The sequence below is a fragment of the Rutidosis leptorrhynchoides genome, chromosome 2, assembly GCF_046630445.1.
Source record: "Rutidosis leptorrhynchoides isolate AG116_Rl617_1_P2 chromosome 2, CSIRO_AGI_Rlap_v1, whole genome shotgun sequence".
Lineage (NCBI taxonomy): Eukaryota > Viridiplantae > Streptophyta > Magnoliopsida > Asterales > Asteraceae > Rutidosis > Rutidosis leptorrhynchoides.
The window spans coordinates 574,274,853-574,289,032 of NC_092334.1; the positions used below are offsets into that span (position 1 = coordinate 574,274,853).

The 14,180-nt window shown below is 32.0% G+C and overlaps 1 long non-coding RNA gene across 6 annotated transcripts in view; it reads left to right on the top strand.

Annotated features, from left to right (window-relative positions):
- Nucleotides 1-205: 205 nt before the first annotated feature.
- Nucleotides 206-14,180, top strand: part of LOC139893211 (uncharacterized) — a 171,714-nt gene continuing 157,739 nt past the window's right edge. The window contains exons 1-4 of one of the 6 annotated variants that reach the window (XR_011774408.1): nucleotides 206-628; nucleotides 706-2,156; nucleotides 2,724-4,261; nucleotides 13,960-14,090. This is a non-coding gene — a long non-coding RNA (uncharacterized lncRNA). The other 5 variants (XR_011774410.1, XR_011774406.1, XR_011774407.1 and 2 more) reach the window with 5 other exon arrangements.

The window sequence follows — 14,180 nt, forward strand, 5'->3', positions numbered from 1 at the left end:
TTTATAACCTTTAATCTCCACTATTAGATCAAAATAAATTATCACAACCTACCCCTAACCTACACCATTTAATTATAGCTCAATAACTCCTCTCTAAACACTCATATTCCCATACTACCCCTTAATTAACACTGGAAGAAACAAAGAAAACATGGGTTTTATACAATTTCATTTTCATTCATTCGCTCGCTTCAAACTACAGAAAACAAAAAACCCTAAAGTTTTCTTCTCCTTCGCTGAGTTACAGCAAAATCTCTCCTTTAAATCGTCGACTTACATCAAAATCAACTCTAAACAAATTGGGTTCAATTTTCGTCAACAAATCGAGCTTCAAGATGGTGTTCTTCATCGTTCAACAAAAATTAACAACCTCTGGATCGATTCAAGCTTAAATTGAAGAAGGTAAAAGTGCAGATACATCATAAGCATCATCTTTTAGCTTCGTTTGTGGTCAGTTTTCTAACCCTAACATCTTTTGATTTGAGATCCGTGATTTAAGTTTTTAGGTCATAATAGTGAAACTAAGTTGAAACGATTCGGGTAAATTTCAATCTCAGTTACTGATTCTAGAGTGTTAAGTTAATGATCAGAACAAAGGCAAGAATTCAGTAACTAAGAACATTTACGGGTTAGTATTTCTTATATTGTTGGTTCAATTATCATGTTCTACGAATCTCATGTCTGATGTCTTTTTTGTTAATTTAGGTATTGTATTGCATGTCATCTTCGATTTAGAATCAAACGAATGTTAAATTCTGCTATCGTATATTTGGGTTTTAATCACACATGTTGAATCTATGAGTTTAGTCGACTGAATCGGTTCATACTCAGTTCCAGATATCGATTGAAGATATGTAACGATGTATCCATATTTGAATCAAATTTAAAAGGTACCATATACATGATTTAAAATCTTATTTTTTGTTTATGTTCGTTACTTTATCAGATTCAAAATCAGAATCCTAATTGTGATTTTTAAAAGCGATTCATTTCTATTTTTTTAATTTAATGTTGGGTCTATTAATTTTGGGTCTATTAATGTTTAGTCTTTATATCATCCTTCAATATTTTATATGCTATTTAACGATCATTAGTTTACTATCAAATCATGTAATCAAATATGAGAGTCGGCCAACTGGAACAAATCACGGTTATGATAATCCATATTCTGACTCACTTTGTTGTATCATATTTATTTATAGATAAATTTGCAATAAAAATGATAACTTTAAAACTTGAAAGAGTAGGTAACTGAATATAGTTATATATCACTCCAACAGTTAATTAAAGTGCAGTTGGAATATGGTTGAAAGTCGATAATCGTAATTTGTAATTGTAACAGTAATTAAGATTGTCATTGGCATATATGGTTACATCAGCATGGACTAGATAAGAGTCATAAGTTTTAATTTATTTATTTACAGTGTTAGTATGTTTGAGGATCAACATAAAATGTGAAGTTCTGTAATAGTTGTTAAAAAAATCACAGAACTTGGTTGTGTAATGTGTAGAATATTTGGTGTTGTATTTGTAGGTTGATACCACATAGGCAACATTTTAAGCGTAAAAGGTGTAACCCATCAAACTACATTATCTGTTTGACTAATCTTACAAAAGTTTCAACATATATTATTGAGGTGACAACATGGGTGGGTTGGTGCAAAGCAGGTGTGCGTTTCGCATTTAAAATAGATGATATTAGCATAAACCGATAAAATAAAGAGCATGATCAAATATTGGTCTATTTGCCATTTAACGTATGTCATTTACTATGTTGTCATAGAAGTTAACAACGTATCAATATTGTCATTTTCATTGGTGAGTAAAAAAACAACTTAGTAATATTCATCAAACTAAACTTCTGTATACTTAAAAACATGTTTAACTTTTATTATGGCCATTATTATGTCTTTATATAAAGATTCATGTCTACATGCTCTTCCCCAACTCCAAGCCTGAATCCATGAATGCTTTAGCGTTGATATCAAGATGACAAGGTTTTATTCTTGGAAAATCTATTAGAATCCCAAGGTATGACAAACGTCTTTCGGCAAAGTCCTATGTGTGTTTGCATCTTTACTTGGAGTTGGGGCTCCTGAAGCTTTAGTGATTGGAGTTGTCGCATTGTTGGTTTTTGGTCCTAAGGTCTTGCCGAGGTATGTTTGTAACTTACTTTAAAGACCCTTATCTATTTGTGTTCATTGTGATCGATCCTTAATTGAAATGTCGTTCCTTCCACTAGAGTAGTTGTATGTTACATTGATCACAATTTCTTTGTGTGACTTTAAAGGGCTACATACAAATGGAATTGGTGAGTGTGCTTGCTTAAGGGATCTAAAGGGTAAGGAATAATAATGGTAATGATTACTAGCGGTTACAACTTGGAAGCATATTCTATTCATGTTAATTACTGGACTTAATGCTACGAAGTTGCGTTGTTGTTTAAAATATAATGGGTACATAGGGAAGAACGTGTGGACATGAATCTTTATATAAATATGAAGTAACACAAATAAGTTGATACATACTATTTTCATTCCGGCCGTTAGCGAAATCTAATTGCAAATTGCGAAAAATCTTGGCAAAACTTTGAGGGCTTTTCAACCAATGATTAGAGAACTCTAGACAATCCTAATTAACATATTACATGTATTAATGTATCGCTTTGTAATCATCCACATTTTTAAACTAACATGGTTTCATGAATGCTGCACTTTTTATAGGAAGTTTCAAGAGAATTCAAAAGCACCCTTGAAATAGAAATTGGTCTCGTGACCTTAAAATTCCATCATAACTCGATTCGTTGTCTTCAACCCCTTTGTCTATTGCCACATCTGAAAAGTCTCCGATGATAGTTTCGGAAACCGCCACTTCAAAGAATTCTCAGGTGGCAACAACAGTTCTTGCCGCCACCAATGAGGATCCAGAGGCGACACCTGAAGGGATCACCAAGGATTTTCCAGCGACAGGACCTCAAGTTGCTGCCGCCAATGCACATTCTACGGTGGTAGTGACAAGTAAAGGTACCACCTCAATAACCGACTCGAGTAAGTACCCTTCACCAAAGAAATTCCCCCCTCATCCATTATCAATGGGGTGGGAAAATGGGCGGGTTGGGTTTTGGGTATTAGTGTGTTGAAACAGGTTGGACTGACCCTCAAAACATTTTCAAAACGTAATAATTATACAGTAATTAAAATTACAATTACAAAGTCTATCCTTTTAAAAGTGTTTTAAATTTCAATATCAATAGGCAATATTTGAGGTTTATGCATTTGTCGGTACTTCAGTGACTATTGACATGTTTCCTTTTTAGTCAAATCATCATCTATCTATACTATATTGTATCTTCCCCATACATTAGTTTCTTAATATACTGTTGTCGCTAATTAGTTTTTAATGTAACCGTTAAGGTGGAGAGTATAAGAATTCAAAGGATCATAGTTGTTATCATCCCAAGCTAAATTTTAACACATCCTAAATGATTTCACGATTCAGCATTTAACTTGAGATGCATTGACCACAGAGAACAAAACAGTTGTTGGCTCAGGTAAGAAATATACTAACACGCAATACTCACTATAATAATTTTATCTTACGTGAATAAATACATACACATAGCAATAGTGAAATCCATAGCATACATGTATGCTTAGGAATGCTATTGGTGCACCAGTAAAGTCCAAAATAAAAGTCCCAACAGTTTGTACACTTTGATTCATTTTGCTATAAACATATGCTATTGGTACACTTAGATAAGTAGATGTATAAAACCTCAAACAAAATAGTAAGAACGTGGTACACTTATGAACTTCACATATTAGAATATTACGCCCTTAGATTGGTGGTTAGTTATACATCACAATCTTTAGTTACTTAATTGAAACATGATAAAATATTAAACATTGTTCTAGACATGTTGACTCTTATTTTGTTTTGATACGTTATCAGATGTGTCACATAAAGTGAGTACAATAGTAAACTATCCATAAGCGTAACATTAATTGTAATTTTGTGACGGTATTTTGATCTAAGAAAACATCAAATTGGGATTAAGATATTCAAACATACTATATTCGACTTTAGACATGTTTTTGGGTGACATTTTGTTAATTTGAAGATTTTGATAAATGGTCATGATATTTATCCTTTTTAATTATGGTACTCAAATGAGTGTAGACAGGGTTTTCGGTTGTGATTGCTCCACTTAGCAGGTTTTTAGAATGGACCAACATGGGTTGTGCTATATAGGTAGTCCGAGGTACCAACGACGAGATCCAATTTGATCCTTTTTATGTTATCTATAAGTTATTGATTCGTGTTGTTGGTTATGTGTTTTTAATCATGATTGTTTGACATCAAGTATATTTGCGTATTGGTTGTTACAGGATTTGTGACGATCGCTCCAAATTCATATGGACAATACGTCATTCATTGATTTCATTGCGAGGTATTTGACCTCTATATGATACGTTTTGTAAACATTGCATTCTTTTGAAAAGGCACACCATAAATGAATATTTAAATCAAAGGTTTTCGACATCTGATGATTTCTACATATAGACAATCACCGTAAATAATAGTTTACAATAGTACTTCCGTTGACAATGCAGTCAAAATAAGATACATGGTGATAATTTGGTGAATGCAACGTTTCCTTGAAAAGTATGTCATGTAAGACTCCATGCACATAGCTTGTCTAACATATAAGCAACAGCGGAAGACTTCTAGGAAACCTGAGAATAAACATGCTAACAAGTGTCAACACAAAGGTTGGTGAGTTCATAGTTTTAATGTTTCGTATAATCTGTATATAAAGGTGGATCACAAGATTTCAGTTGTTTCATCCAAAAACGTTTATCAAAATATTCTACGAAATTGAGCACCCTGGTAACTAAACTTAACGTATATATAATTTGTACCCTTTGTATAATCATCTTAATAATACACGCAAACCAACGTGTACGCTTCTCAAATAGCATACGTCCGTTAAAAGGCTAGTGCTCTAGCTCGGACGGGGATATCAAGCCCTATGGATCCATATACTACTACTCGCGCCCACCAGTTCTTATAACTGGCAGTTACTAGTTACCAAAGCTAAGGGATTTTCGGTTCAAACTCAGTGTAGAATTTAGTATGTACTTGTATCCATTGCGTTTAAAATAAAGTGCATGTATTCTCAGCCCAAAAATATATATTGCAAAAGCAATTAAAAATGGAGCAAATGAAACTCACGCATATAAATATTGTATATCGGTTAATAAAACATTTGCATGTATTCTCAGCCCAAAAAAATGTAGAGAGTAAAAGGGATCTTATGAAACTCACCTTAGCAGCATATAAAGTCGTTCACCAAAATGTGATCGAAACACGGATTACCAAATAACCTTAGATTTCAACCTAGAGAACATATGTTGGTCAATAAATGTCTATCAAGCTAGGTCTGGTCATAGTGTATCACAATCCTAATGCTCGAGATCAACATACAAAAGTTATCCAAAGTCGTTTCAAAAAGTCAATTTTGACAATAGTTCAACAAAACGAGACATACCTTATTTAAGGAGTCATTTACTCGGTTGGTAATATTCAAAAATTCATTTTATCAATCTCGTAAACAAGTTGTTTAAATCTTAATTGCAGATTCAATAACAATTTCAATTAACGTCAATCATAATTCAGTTGATCATATCTCTTAATCCGTTCATCGAAACTATTCGATATCTAAATGAAAAGTCATTGATTTTTCGCCAGCTTTCCAAAAACATGCATATCATATACCTTTTATCAGTAACATATGTATTTAATTGGTGATTCATCATAAACTGTTTAACGACGAAATTTAGAATACAAGTATGTATAAATATATATACTCGAGCACTAGACATGGATACACAATTAATATATAAAAGTTAAATATGAGTGCTTACGTATCAATATTGAGATTCAATATTGTAGGAAAGTACGTAGACGCAACGGAGATGATAAACACTAGGTTTGATTCACAAATATACCCCCGAACATTACCCATAACCTCCTTGGCAATAACCCATAATTTTCTTAGCTCTATCCCGCTTGAAAACCATTTTGAAAGTGAAACGTTCATGACCTCGTCGTAGTATTTTAAGTGATATAATTAGTAATAATAATAATACTACTAATAATAATAAAATAAATAATAATAATAATATTAATAATAATAATAATAATATTAATAATATTAATATAAATAATAAATAATAATAATATTACAGAGGGAGTAATATAGGTGTAAATATAACTCGAGTAGAAACTCACATTTTATAGGCAACTTTTTGGAATCTGATGCCCATGCGATCGTATGGGTTTTATGCCTATTTGCCATGCGGTCGCATTGCCGTCAGATCCAGCTCACATATTTTTTGTAATTTTGTTTGTCGACATAATTTAATATAATATATATAATATATTTAATTTAAATAATTAATTATATATTATATTAAATTCACATGCATAGTTGACTTGTAATTTTTGTTCCGATAAGTCGTACGTCATCACTCGACTTATGTCCCGGTTCCGGTTTTTCTAGTGTCCCTTCGTACGTTGAGAAAACTTGTACATTACGTTTCGCGACTCGTACCTTTGTCAAAATATAGTCTTAAATTATTCCTAAACTATACCACTCAAAGTATATCTTAAACTTTCGAGTATTTTGGTCATTTACTTCTATAAATCATCGTCTCGTTATTTATTATTATATATATAATAACAGATTGTTTTATGACCAAGTTAATATTATATTTAAATATATATATTCAATATTTAATAAACACGTTTTTAAAATACATAACACAGGTTATTCATATATCTAATTCCAACAGTTAATATTCCTTATTATTGTATGTGTCCAAGTTACGTTATTTAAACAAACACTTTATCATTTGTTCCGAATACCGTTAAAAATGAATGATTTCTCAAATCAACGTGGACCTCTCAATAGAGACCCGTAATGATATCATAATCCTTAAGAGACTCAGTAAATGTCTTTTACTTGAATCGTTTGGCATAATCTTTTAACTCCGTAGTTAAATATATCAATCAGGTAATCAATCAAATAAGATTAATGCACAGTATCATATACCCAACACTTAGTTACGTTTTCAAGTTATAGTATATGTATCTATTTACATATAATTATTCGTGCATCATCGTGAATAAACGAAAGGTAATTGAATAGTTCAAGAATTTTGAGATTCAGTTTAACAGACTTTGCTTATCGTATCGAAATCATATAAGATTAAGTTTAAATTTGGTCGAAAATTTTCGGGTCATCACAGTACCTACCCGTTAAAGAAATTTCGTCCCGAAATTTGAGTGAGGTCGTCATGGCTAACAATAAAAATGTTTTCATGACGTATATGAGTTGATAATTAGAGTTTTATCACCGTTGAATAATATGGATAACACAATCCAATTACTCGAAGCGTATGAGGGAAGTTATCGTAATAAAGTGAAATAGAGAATAGAGATGCGTCTTATCTCTTGACGTAGTAACGATTGATTTCCGAAATTTAAGGAATAGAAAGTCTTCATAATCTAAATAAGATTTGATTCTTCGGAATTTAAGGAAATTAAGATCTTCTTTAATTAAATGAGGTCACCTGCCTCGATTGCTCTGTCTGTTATTTTGCTTATAAATTAACCCCTTTTCGTCTCATTATTTTCACCACTCCTACAATCTTCTTCCTCATTTCATACTTCCAAAAGATTGTGAAATGCTTCATCCAGTTCTTATTCTTGATATACTCCTAACTTTCATATCTGTCATTCTTCTTTTTCATCTACCACCAGAGGAAGTTACTTTCTTCTACCATTACCTTGGGGTTATAGTGTTTTTCATTCTCCCGTGTCTTTATATTGCTATACGCATTGATATACACGGTTTGTAAATTTTGAGGTTGTTATTGGGCTTTATATTCTCCATTATATTTCGGAACTTCATGCTTTCGTTTTCTCTTCCTGACCTTAAGTCAAGCGGATAATGGTCCAGAATTCGTAGGTATGAAGTTTCAGATGAACATAACTAATGTTCTAAGAAAGAAATGGTAATAGCACAATCTGACTTGTCAAATTACCAGAATACCTAAAAAAAAAAACCGAATCATTAAGAAAATATTTTCTTGATATTTTTAGAGATTATATAGAATGAAAGAGTTATGTAACATGGTTCATGATGAGGGTATGATATGTGAACCTTTATCACGTTCCATTAGAAACTCAGCATGACTTACTGTAATATAATCACGTTGATCAAGTGTCATTATATTATATTAACTCATGCTTCAATTCCCAACATTACTTCAAAACATTTATATTTTAAACTTGAAAGTTTCAGAATTTAGAAACTAAAATAGTTTCTTTTATGGTGTAACACAGATATCGTAAAGAGAAAATTGATTTTCGATAAGAATGATTATGAAATTATCTCCAGAAATATGGAGAATATTTATAATGAAAGATACGATAATATCTTAGAATTTCTAATATTAGAGGATGATGAAAAATATTGTCCGCAAGGGTTTAGATTCGGAAGCAAGGTATTTGTTAATGGCTTCAACAGATACTGAATCATTTGGATTCTTTGAAGACAGGTTTCGTCCTTGTGATTTATCCACAGCCTCTTTCATACTTTGCTCAATCCGTTTTTCAGTTCCAAACTTTCTCTTTTTCTCAGCTTTACCACCATACTATTCTTTATCATCAAACTTTTGACTGTTAAGGTCGTTTACAGTTTTTGCTGCTTCATCAACATTTTTCCAAAATTCGGAGAACTAGTTTCGTAGTTTGGGGTGTTTTTCGGAAACTTCACATTCGAAGTATGTAAGTCCAAGAGGTAGACGTTATATGTACACATATAACTGTTGGCGTAGACGTGCTACAAGATTTCAAAATACTGATTGCTAATTCCGGATAGTTGGTATGGCAATTGCCGTTACAAGATGTGGATGAGTACATGATACGGTTTCAATGAGTATAAGGATTTTTCGGAAGGTCAAAGATCAATGAAGTTGTTGGTAAATTTACTGCTAATGTGGTGGAACATGAAAGGTTCCCCAGTAACAAAAACGTATATGCCAAAGTTACAAGTCTGAAAGGTCGTCGTTGACTGGTTGAACGGTTGATAATACTGGATACTTTTGGAAAGGAATTGCAAGGTTATTTTCAGTAATAACAATGCTAAAGGATCTTTCACATTTTTGAAGTCAAAGTATAGCTTTGAAAGATGTAGAGATCTAAGAATGATGTCACCCGTTAAATCTTGACTTGGATTCTGATCCGTCAATATCAGAATATGTAATTGAATTTGTATGGAAACGATTGTATATCGCTGTGAGCATAGTTATTAATTTTTGAATCAAAGTTGAAGAATGTACAGTGTAACATATTAATTGTGAACTTAAATATTTCCCGGGAATTACCTACCCGTTAAAGATTTCACAAGTAATATTTTGTACAAAAGAATTTTTATTACCGTCTTTATGAAAATATATGTATGTATATTTTCTTCAGATGTAATACAGATTTGATGAGTTAATATTATATTAAGCTAATTTGATTTTTGACTTGAATTATAAATGAATAATCTCTAAAACATTAAAGATTTAATAATCTTTACGGAGTATTTCACTAATGTAATCAATACTCAGTCTTATTGATATTTTCTCAGTGAATCATGTTGGTGCTCATGGAACTCTTGCTAACTTCGCAAGGTACGAATGATGTTTTCTAGAAAGTTTCGAATACATCGAAGATGAAAGTATAAAATCAACCATATAATTGAATAATATACTTAGTTTATTATGAAATGGAATTCATTGAGTTGGAAACAGAGATTGTAGTTAACGACGGTTAAGTCATTAACGAAGTATGTACATCATAGCATATTAGTAATATGAATTAACCGAGTAGTACCTACCAGTTAAGATTCACACGTAATAACTTGGTACGAAAAGATTTATTTTGATTTCAAAATTCATATATATTAAATATACATAAAATTTCTTCAGGGGAAATGAGGTAATACTTCATCAGTTATTGTTGCTGGTATTTCTTGGTAACTACGGTGCGTATGACGTTGATGCTCGTGGAACAGATTGTGAAGTTGAGGTTTGCAATGCGGATGTTGTTGGTGGTGGTAATGGTACTATTGGTGTTGTTGTCGGTGGTACTGTTGATGCCGGTGATGCTGCTGGTGCTTGTAACCTTTGCACCATATTCTCCAAAGCCACTACCCGAGCGCGAAGCTCGTTGACTTCTTCTACTACACCGGGATGATTGTCGATTCGGATGAGCGGACGAATAAGATTTAGAATGTGAGATAGTATATAATCATGACTAGATACTCTGGAAATGAGAGAGAAAATGGTATTACGAACAGGTTCGCCGGTAAGTGCTTCAGGTTCTTCGCCAAGAGGGCAATGTGGTGGATGGAAGGGATTGCCTTCTTCTTGTCTCCAATAATTAAGTAGGCTACGAACCCATCCCCAATTCATCCAGAATAGATGATGGCTAATTGGTTGATCCATTCCAGTTACACTTTCTTCAGAGTTCAGGAGAATATCCATATCGGAATAGCTGTCGGAATTTAAGGAATTTGAACTAGATACGGGATCCATCTTGTATAATTAGATAGATGATTTTTGATATGAAATAGATTATAGAATTTAGTTTGGTATTCTTCAATACATAATTTACATATGTATATATAATACCAAATTCCATAAATCACGGAGAAATTTTCGGAAGATGTCAGGAAAAGTTTACAGTAACAGATACGCTAAGATATGAATTTTTGTCTATACACTATTTATGCAATCAATGCAGTAAAACGTGTCTAGACTTAAGAATGATAAGCATGTAATTTTCGACAAAAAAATGATAAGCAAAACTTTTAACATGCAGACACGGTCGAAGTCCAGACTTACTAATGCATCTTAACAACTATCAGTTAGACACATTCATGCAAGACCTGGTTCGCTAGGACCAACGCTCTGATACCAACTGTGACGATCGCTCCAAATTCATATGGACAATACGTCATTCATTGATTTCATTGCGAGGTATTTGACCTCTATATGATACGTTTTGTAAACATTGCATTCTTTTGAAAAGGCACACCATAAATGAATATTTAAATCAAAGGTTTTCGACATCTGATGATTTCTACATATAGACAATCACCGTAAATAATAGTTTACAATAGTACTTCCGTTGACAATGCAGTCAAAATAAGATACATGGTGATAATTTGGTGAATGCAACGTTTCCTTGAAAAGTATGTCATGTAAGACTCCATGCACATAGCTTGTCTAACATATAAGCAACAGCGGAAGACTTCTAGGAAACCTGAGAATAAACATGCTAACAAGTGTCAACACAAAGGTTGGTGAGTTCATAGTTTTAATGTTTCGTATAATCTGTATATAAAGGTGGATCACAAGATTTCAGTTGTTTCATCCAAAAACGTTTATCAAAATATTCTACGAAATTGAGCACCCTGGTAACTAAACTTAACGTATATATAATTTGTACCCTTTGTATAATCATCTTAATAATACACGCAAACCAACGTGTACGCTTCTCAAATAGCATACGTCCGTTAAAAGGCTAGTGCTCTAGCTCGGACGGGGATATCAAGCCCTATGGATCCATATACTACTACTCGCGCCCACCAGTTCTTATAACTGGCAGTTACTAGTTACCAAAGCTAAGGGATTTTCGGTTCAAACTCAGTGTAGAATTTAGTATGTACTTGTATCCATTGTGTTTAAAATAAAGTGCATGTATTCTCAGCCCAAAAATATATATTGCAAAAGCAATTAAAAAGGGAGCAAATGAAACTCACGCATATAAATATTGTATATCGGTTAATAAAACATTTGCATGTATTCTCAGCCCAAAAAAATGTAGAGAGTAAAAGGGATCTTATGAAACTCACCTTAGCAGCATATAAAGTCGTTCACCAAAATGTGATCGAAACACGGATTACCAAATAACCGTAGATTTCAACCTAGAGAACATATGTTGGTCAATAAATGTCTATCAAGCTAGGTCTGGTCATAGTGTATCACAATCCTAATGCTCGAGATCAACATACAAAAGTTATCCAAAGTCGTTTCAAAAAGTCAATTTTGACAATAGTTCAACAAAACGAGACATACCTTATTTAAGGAGTCATTTACTCGGTTGGTAATATTCAAAAATTCATTTTATCAATCTCGTAAACAAGTTGTTTAAATCTTAATTGCAGATTCAATAACAATTTCAATTAACGTCAATCATAATTCAGTTGATCATATCTCTTAATCCGTTCATCGAAACTATTCGATATCTAAATGAAAAGTCATTGATTTTTCGCCAGCTTTTCAAAAACATGCATATCATATACCTTTTATCAGTAACATATGTATTTAATTGGTGATTCATCATAAACTATTTAACGACGAAATTTAGAATACAAGTATGTATAAATATATATACTCGAGCACTAGACATGGATACACAATTAATATATAAAAGTTAAATATGAGTGCTTACGTATCAATATTGAGATTCAATATTGTAGGAAAATACGTAGACGCAACGGAGATGATAAACACTAGGTTTGATTCACAAATATACCCCCGAACATTACCCATAACCTCCTTGGCAATAACCCATAATTTTCTTAGCTCTATCCCGCTTGAAAACCATTTTGAAAGTGGAACGCTCATGACCTCGTCGTAGTATTTTAAGTGATATAATTAGTAATAATAATAATACTACTAATAATAATAAAATAAATAATAATAATAATAATAATAATAATAATAATAATATTAATAATATTAATATAAATAATAAATAATAATAATATTACAGAGGGAGTAATATAGGTGTAAATATAACTCGAGTAGAAACTGGCATTTTATAGGCAACTTTTTGGAATCTGATGCCCATGCGATCACATGGGTTTTATGCCTATTTGCCATGCGATCGCATGGCCGTCAGATCCAGCTCACATATTTTTTGTAATTTTGTTTGTCGACATAATTTAATATAATATATATAATATATTTAATTTAAATAATTAATTATATATTATATTAAATTCACATGCATAGTTGACTTGTAATTTTTGTTCCGATAAGTCGTACGTCATCACTCGACTTATGTCCCGGTTCCGGTTTTTCGAGTGTCCCTTCGTACGTTGAGAAAACTTGTACATTACGTTTCGCGACTCGTACCTTTGTCAAAATATAGTCTTAAATTATTCCTAAACTATACCACTCAAAGTATATCTTAAACTTTCGAGTATTTTGGTCATTTACTTATATAAATCATCGTCTCGTTATTTGTTATTATATATATAATAACAGATTGTTTTATGACCAAGTTAATATTATATTTAAATATATATATTCAATATTTAATAAACACGTTTTTAAAATACATAACACAGGTTATTCATATATCTAATTCCAACAGTTAATATTCCTTATTATTGTATGTGTCCAAGTTACGTTATTTAAACAAACACTTTATCATTTGTTCCGAATACCGTTAAAAATGAATGATTTCTCAAATCAACGTGGACCTCTCAATAGAGACCCGTAATGATATCATAATCCTTAAGAGACTCAGTAAATGTCTTTTACTTGAATCGTTTGGCATAATCTTTTAACTCCGTAGTTAAATATATCAATCAGGTAATCAATCAAATAAGATTAATGCACAGTATCATATACCCAACACTTAGTTACGTTTTCAAGTTATAGTATATGTATCTATTTACATATAATTATTCGTGCATCATCGTGAATAAACGAAAGGTAATTGAATAGTTCAAGAATTTTGAGATTCAGTTTAACAGACTTTGCTTATCGTATCGAAATCATATAAGATTAAGTTTAAATTTGGTCGAAAATTTTCGGGTCATCACAGGATTGTAGGGTTGGACCACTGATGGATTCAACCTTTCAAAGTCAAGCACATGCTCTGTTCATTACATTACCTTAAAATATGACCAAGCCTTTCAATTATCACACTAATAATAACTGTAGCTCATGTTTATTACATCCTACAATGTAATTGTACAGTATGTTAATTGCAAACATAATTTGTTACGCAATTTTGCATGAGCTATCACATAATTTAACAATTTT